At 41.1% G+C, this 6,787-nt stretch overlaps 1 long non-coding RNA gene across 2 annotated transcripts; it reads right to left on the minus strand.

The window, feature by feature from the left end:
* On the minus strand, positions 1-4,233 carry LOC113963774. 2 transcript variants are annotated; one of them, XR_003532945.1, is made up of 3 exons: positions 4,213-4,233; positions 2,972-3,049; positions 1-108 (listed from the first exon to the last, which is right to left on the minus strand). It is a non-coding gene; the product is annotated as an uncharacterized LOC113963774 (long non-coding RNA). The 2 variants fall into 2 exon arrangements; XR_003532944.1 differs by lacking the exon at positions 4,213-4,233 and adding an exon at positions 4,110-4,206.
* Between the last annotated feature and the right edge of the window lie 2,554 nt (positions 4,234-6,787).

Raw genomic sequence — 6,787 nt, forward strand, 5'->3', positions numbered from 1 at the left:
GGGCTATGGTTTTTATGCTGTACTTAATCACAGTTTTTCATCTGAATTAAAAAGCATTATGACTTGGATTTGGGACTGTGCTGGTCTGGTCTCCTGTATAAAGTTTCACTGTGAAAAAAGAATAGTGAGAAACATATGATTTTCTACATAGATATATATGATTTATATATGATTTAAGGAAATTGTTTGTCAGCTCCTTTTGTGGTAAAACCCTTTAGCTTTTGCCTCCCCTTTACTGAAAGCATCTTCTCAGCTGGTAACAATTTGACTAACATCTACTTTTTAATTAAATGTTGCAGCATTTAGGAAGATGCATGCTAATCTGGGCCCCAGATCTGCAGCCCTCAGCTTTACAAGATGCTGCTCCAGCAGGGGCCGTAAAGCTCTCGATAAGAGGGGTAAGGAGCAAGGTGCAGGTCCCACAGCGATAACCTCCTGACTCCAACATTATGGGTCTTTCTACCGGAATTGAGTTCTACATCTTCCTCGATTGGTTATTGTCACAAATGAGTAATGGATGCACCCCGCCTGCGTCCCCAGGTACATGAGCCAGTCCATCAGGCCATCGGGAAGCACAGCTGCCAGCCACGGGGGCAGGCAGATAACAGGCAGACCCCAGGAGAGATGTTAAAGGCGCCACGACCACCGGGACTCCAGGCGAGTACCTGCTGCTCTTCTGAGTAACTACCTGCCTGCAACTACCCCTTCCACCACTTTGCATGGGCATTAATCAAGCTGTTCCCTGGAACTGTTGTAGGAGACCAGATAAGGCGGAACAAACAAATCAAAACCAGGGAAGTGGCTGGAAAATGCACATCATTCAGGCCATGCTTAGGTTATTTTATTTTGTTCTATTATTCAGAGGGGGAAAATGTTTAGGATACCTCATTCGCACTGGAAATTACTGCTACAAAAATACATATACATGCAGACATATTGATATAGTATATAATATATACTATATAACTGGAAGGGCATACACCTTCCAGGTATGGACTGAAGCCAAACCTGAAGGATCTCCCCCTCCCGACATTTAATACAAATTTATTATATATTATATTATTATATAAATTATATAATTATCTATGAAAACATATAATGTACATAATGTATCATATATATACATATACACATATATATGTATATAAAATTAAGCCTTGCAAAATTGTCTAGCAACCTGCTGAGCTGCAAAACGCACTTGTCATTTTTTTTCCTGTCAACAATGATAGCAAAAAAAGTAAGTGGTATTTTAGTAAACTCGTCAGGGAATAGACTCATGCTGACTGAGAAGTAAGTAAGTAAGTAAATAAGACTTGTGTTTTAATTTATCAAGCATGTTTCTTTGAAAGGGGTGTGATTTGCATTGCTATCACTGGTGTAAAGCCTTGACTGGAGGTTTTCTATAGCATACATGATAAAGTGAATTTTTGTTTAACATATCGGGTAAATTTGAAGGTAAGCTCAGTTTCAAAATGCATCTAACTTAGACAAATGGTCCACATGTCCTTCCAGAGGTGGACATTTCTAGTATTTCACTGTCTAATATAATAGTAATATTATCTGTAATTCAGGAAATTCCATTTTGTTATCACGTTAATTGTTGTAATAATAATGATTTGTAATGCAAACCTCAAGAAATTTCCTTTCAAAAGTGTATAATTAGAATCCTCATCAAGGCCAGATTTTCTAAAGAACATAATTTCTGATTAATCAACTCAGTAGATGTTGCTCGAGTTTCCAAAACTGATCAGAAGTCAGTGCCTTAGAGAAAAGCAACAGGACAGTGATGTACCAAGATCCTTCAATATCTAGTCATAACTATTATTGTGTCTATAAGCATAACTATATGTGCAATGCTATATTTCTGTAGGATTTTATTCATCCCATTTGGCAATGCCCAAACTTAATAGAAAGTGTTATAATTTGTCACACAGAAGAAAATGGATATATTATATCGCAGAAAACACACCTGGTATTCCTTTTGATTAAAATGGCAAAGGGATTTTTGGAATATAAGGAAGAAACTCCCGAATAGTCAGGTTTGGTACACATCACAAATTTAGCGGGTATGTATTCTGTGGGAGAGAAGAGGTAATGACAGAGCAGATGGAAAAGCAACCAGGAAAAAGTAAAAGTTCCGTACTACTAGAATGTTGCTTTTGGAACCACAAAATAGTTTATTTATGTCTTTTTTTTTTTCTATGGTGGCTCAGAAGTACTCTGTACATAGGTATTTCCTTAAAGCATTGTTTCAGAATAGCCAAGTGAAGAGAAAGTAATTTTCAAAGCTCTGTAGTTCTTTCAAAGCAGATTATTTACAATAGTTCAGGGTGGAGCTCTCATGAACATATAGGTTATGTTCTGTGCTGTTTTCCCTTATGAGAGTCTCTGTTCAGTTGGTTTTAACTCTGCTGCTCTTTGACTATTTCGATTATTATTTTCTATGCTACATTTTTGCCTGAAACAAAATTGGTTTAGAAAAAAATAATCAGCAAAGATTGTTCAGCATTTTTGGGACTAGGTTTGATGATATAAAAATAGTATTTTGCTAGAAGTGATATTTGTTCAACATTTTATGTAAAAGGTCAAGCATCTCAGAAAAGAGAGATACCACAAACAATAGATATTGCTTTTTCATCATCCTATTCAAACCTCCCCAATCTCATCCAGATTATAAATCCACGGCTTGCTTTCTTTTCACTTGCTTAGTTGAGATTCATTGGGCCTGACAGAATTGCTGGGAAAGGAGACTGATGTTTGAAGCCAGCACTAAGGGCTTTAGGTCCTCCTCCTCACTGCAAGGACCTGTAGCAGGCACACAGACAAGCTTTGCCTCCACAGAGCTCCCTGGGCATGTTAAGAAAGATTTTCCATTTTATAGGCCAAGGAAATATGGGGAAGCTTGTTCACAATTGTTCTCATCCTTTTCCCTAGTGATGTCAAGATTGTAAGAAAAGAAGGAGCATTTTACCTCAGAACATGTATGAGGAGGAGGTAGTTAGTAGTCCACAGAGCCAGGTGGAGTTTTAGAAGAGACGCTGGATATAGTCTGTAGAAAGGCAGAAACACAAAGGATTAATGCAGAGGAAGGGAAACTGTTGCAACATCCCAAAGGGCAAGTATATAAGCTCCCATTAACTTGTGTTTCCACCTACAAGTGTCAAATGCAAGCCTGAACTCATACACTATGGTGGACTGAGAACCCTACAGGGTAATTACTCAAAGGACTGTTAGTCAAGGGTCTGCTAAAGACGAAGTCTGGATACTGGTCACTGCATGTACTAGGAGGAAGGATCCTCCTCCTTCTCAAAGTTTGACAGGTAGGACTGGTACCTTCTACAGCAGGTATGAGGCTCTGGCACTAGAAGGCCAGACAACTGATGAGATGGGCAAAGGTCCTTCTGGGGTAGTGGGGTCCGCTAAAATGACACCAGCTGTACTCTACATCACAACCTCCTCTGTTAAGAGGAAAAGCAAGGTAGCTATAGTAGAAGACTCCCTTCTAAGGGGAACAGACTGGACCCAAGTCACAGGGAAGTCTGCTGTCTCCGAAGGGCTTGGGTAAGGGACATCACTGGAAAACTCTCCAGTCTAGTAAGGCTCTTTGATTACTATCTGCTACTGGTTGTTCAAAATGGCAATGACAAAATAACAATGAGAAGTCTGAGAACAATCAAAAGAGAGTTCAGGGCCCTGGGGTGATTGGTAGAGCGATCAGAGGCACAGGCAGTAATTTCCTCAGTCTTTCCAGTAACAAGAAATAATATTGATAGGAATAGGCAGATCCATCAGGTTGATGAGTGGCTCCGAGGTGTAATTGGAAAAATTTTGGGTTTTTTGACCATGGGATGATCTACTCAACACCTGGTCTACTGACACCTGATGGGATGCATCTATCTCAAAGGGGAAAAAGAATTCTAGTGCAGGAGCCAGGGGAGCTTGTTGACAGAGCTTTAAACTAGCTTGGAAGGGGGAAGGGGACAAACCCAGGCTTTGTCCATCCCATCGCCAGTGATGAGTGATGGGATGGTGTGCCAAAACTTGAGAAAACCAGCACTCAAGGGATCCCTCAATCTGTTTCAGGAGGTATTGTCTACAATGTACCACACCTGAAATGTTTCTCATCAATGCATGCAGCATCAGGAACAAACAAGAGGAGCACAAAGCTTTGGCCCAGTCCCAGAGATTTGACATCTTTGGCATAAGTGAAACCTGGTGGCATGAGTCTTTTGATTGGAGTGCCTTGTTGGATGGTTACAGGCTCTTCAGGAGGGATAGGCAGGGCAGAAAAGGTGAAGGGGTGGCACTGTATGTAATAGAAGGGCTAGAATGTATGGAGCTCACAGCTGGAAATGTCACAGTTGAGAGCCTCTGGGTAAGAATCAAATGGCAAACAGATAATGTGGATGTCATCGTGGGAGTCTGCTATAGACCTCCCAGACAGGATGATGATGCCAACGAATTAATCTTTGAGGAACTACAGGACACTTTCAAGTCAACTGCCCTAGTCCTTATGGGGGACTTCAACTCATCAGAAATTAAATGGGAGTATCACATAGCTGGTTCAACCTCGGCCATAAAATTCCTAAAAAACCTGGATGCCCTTCTTGATCTGCTGCTTGTCAACAGAGTGGATCTTGCGAGCAAAGTGGAGATTGGTGGCCATCTTGGCCACAGCAACCATGAAGTAATCGAGTTTAAAATCCCTGTTGACAGGAGAAAAAGTGCCAGAAAAACCTCAGCTGTGGACATGAGGAGAGCAGATTTCAGGCTGCTCAGGGAATTAGTAAGTAAGGTCCTCTGGAAAAATGTGCTGGGGTCCATCAGTGCCCGTCACTTTTTAAACATCACCTCCTAAGGGCACAGGAGCAGGCAATTCCCAAATGTCAGAAGTCAAGCAGGCAAGTCAGCCAGTTTGGCTGAACAGGGATCTTCTCTTGGAAGTAAGGCATAAAAGGAAAGCACATGCCCAGTGGAAACAAGGTCAAGTGACAAGGTAAGAATACAGGGATGCTGCTTGCTGCAATAGGGAGAATATTCATGTGGCCAAATCTCAGCTGGAGTTGAAGCTGCCAGAAATGTCAGAGACCTTTAAAAAGTGTTTTTTTCAAATATATTAATGGCAATGGGCAGTACAGAAATATCATTGGCCCATTACAGAATGAGGATGGTCACCACACAAACAGGGACAGAGACAAGGCAGAAGTGTTTAACGCTTTCTTTGCCTCTGTCCTCAACATGGATGACAGACCAAAGGGGTCTCAGTGCCCTGAGCTGGAGGACCATGACTGAAAGAATGATCACCTCCTGGTCGACCCTGAAATTGTGTGGGATGTGGTGCTCCAGCTGGATCCCTACAACTCTATAAGCCTGATGATATACATCCAAGAATCCTCAAAGAGCTGGTTGATGTCATTGCAAAACCTCTCTCAATGATTTTTTAGCAGTCTTGGAAACCCAGAGAGGTACCAGCTCACTGGAAGCATTGTCCCAATTTTCAAGAAGAGCAAGAAGGAGGACCCTGGAAACTACAGGCCTGTCAGTCTCACTTCAGTGCCTGGTAAAGTTACGGAGGAGATTATGCTGGGAGGTGTTGAAAAACACCTGAAAGACAACACAGTCATTGGTCACAGCCAGCACGGATTCCCGAGAGGAAAGTCCTGTTTATCCAACCTGGTTTCCTTTTATGACAAGGTAACCCACCTAGCTGATCAAGGGAAGTCAGATGACGTAATCTTTTTGGATTTCAGTAAAGTTTTCAATATTGTCTATCACAGGATTCTTCTGGACAAAATGTCCAGCCCACAGCTGTATAAACACATCATGCAGTGGGTGAGCAAAGAGCTGTATAATCATACTGATATTGATCCAAAATTTTTTGAGTCTTTCCCTTAATTCAGCTATTTTTTAATTTGTGCTTTAAAAAAACAAGCAAAAAAACCCCAAACAAATCCTTCTAAAATCAATCCAGTGAACTGAGTATTGGAAAAGAAACCCCAGAAAACCAGCAGCAGGCCTTACAAAACTTGGAACACTTTTCATCTTTTCCAAATAGTGGAACCCGACTGCTTACTGGACCTACGAGGTAGTTTACGGCTAAGGCTTAAGGCAAATGTTACCTTTTGAACTGAAGGAAAAACAAGCATATAGGGAAAACACAAAATCTACCCTGTTTTGTAAGTATTTTTGCTGATCTCACTGCCTTCCTGCAGAAATTGTTTTTCTAAGCATATGGAATTTTGTTCTGTGTATTGTCTCCGCAAAGTGTGTTTGTTTTAATGTTTGACATATGTGAAATTCAGCTTTACTGGTTATATTACAATCTTGAAATAATAATAATGTTTACCCCTACCATGGATTCACTTTTTAGAGTTTGCAAATGCCTGGGTACTAACCTCTCTGCTGTGCTTGAAGTGCAGCTGCAAAGAAAGTTCTTGTTAGAATTTAAGATGTGAAGATCCATTTCTGCCTAACAATCTCCTACTTCTGCATTCCCTGAAGTGTATCCCATCTGCTTTTGGGAGCTCTCATTGCAATATGCAGTGATTGCAGGATAAGCACACCATTTTCCTGTCAATACTTTCCTATTAGCCTCCTGGATCCATACATCATCGTCTTGCTGGCCTGCAGTTTGCTTATCTTTGTCTCTGAGGCTGCCTTTGATTTATCTCACACCCAGGTTAATGAGGCATGGAGCCCAGGGTGGCTCCAAGGATAATGCACTCCTGTATAAAAATGCTTAAGGAAGGATCAAGTGATAATCCATTCTAGACTAAAAGGCCTAGCT

This window comes from Neopelma chrysocephalum, unplaced genomic scaffold (assembly GCF_003984885.1).
Source record: "Neopelma chrysocephalum unplaced genomic scaffold, ASM398488v2 Primary Assembly neopelma1_25, whole genome shotgun sequence".
Taxonomy (NCBI): Eukaryota; Metazoa; Chordata; class Aves; order Passeriformes; family Pipridae; genus Neopelma; species Neopelma chrysocephalum.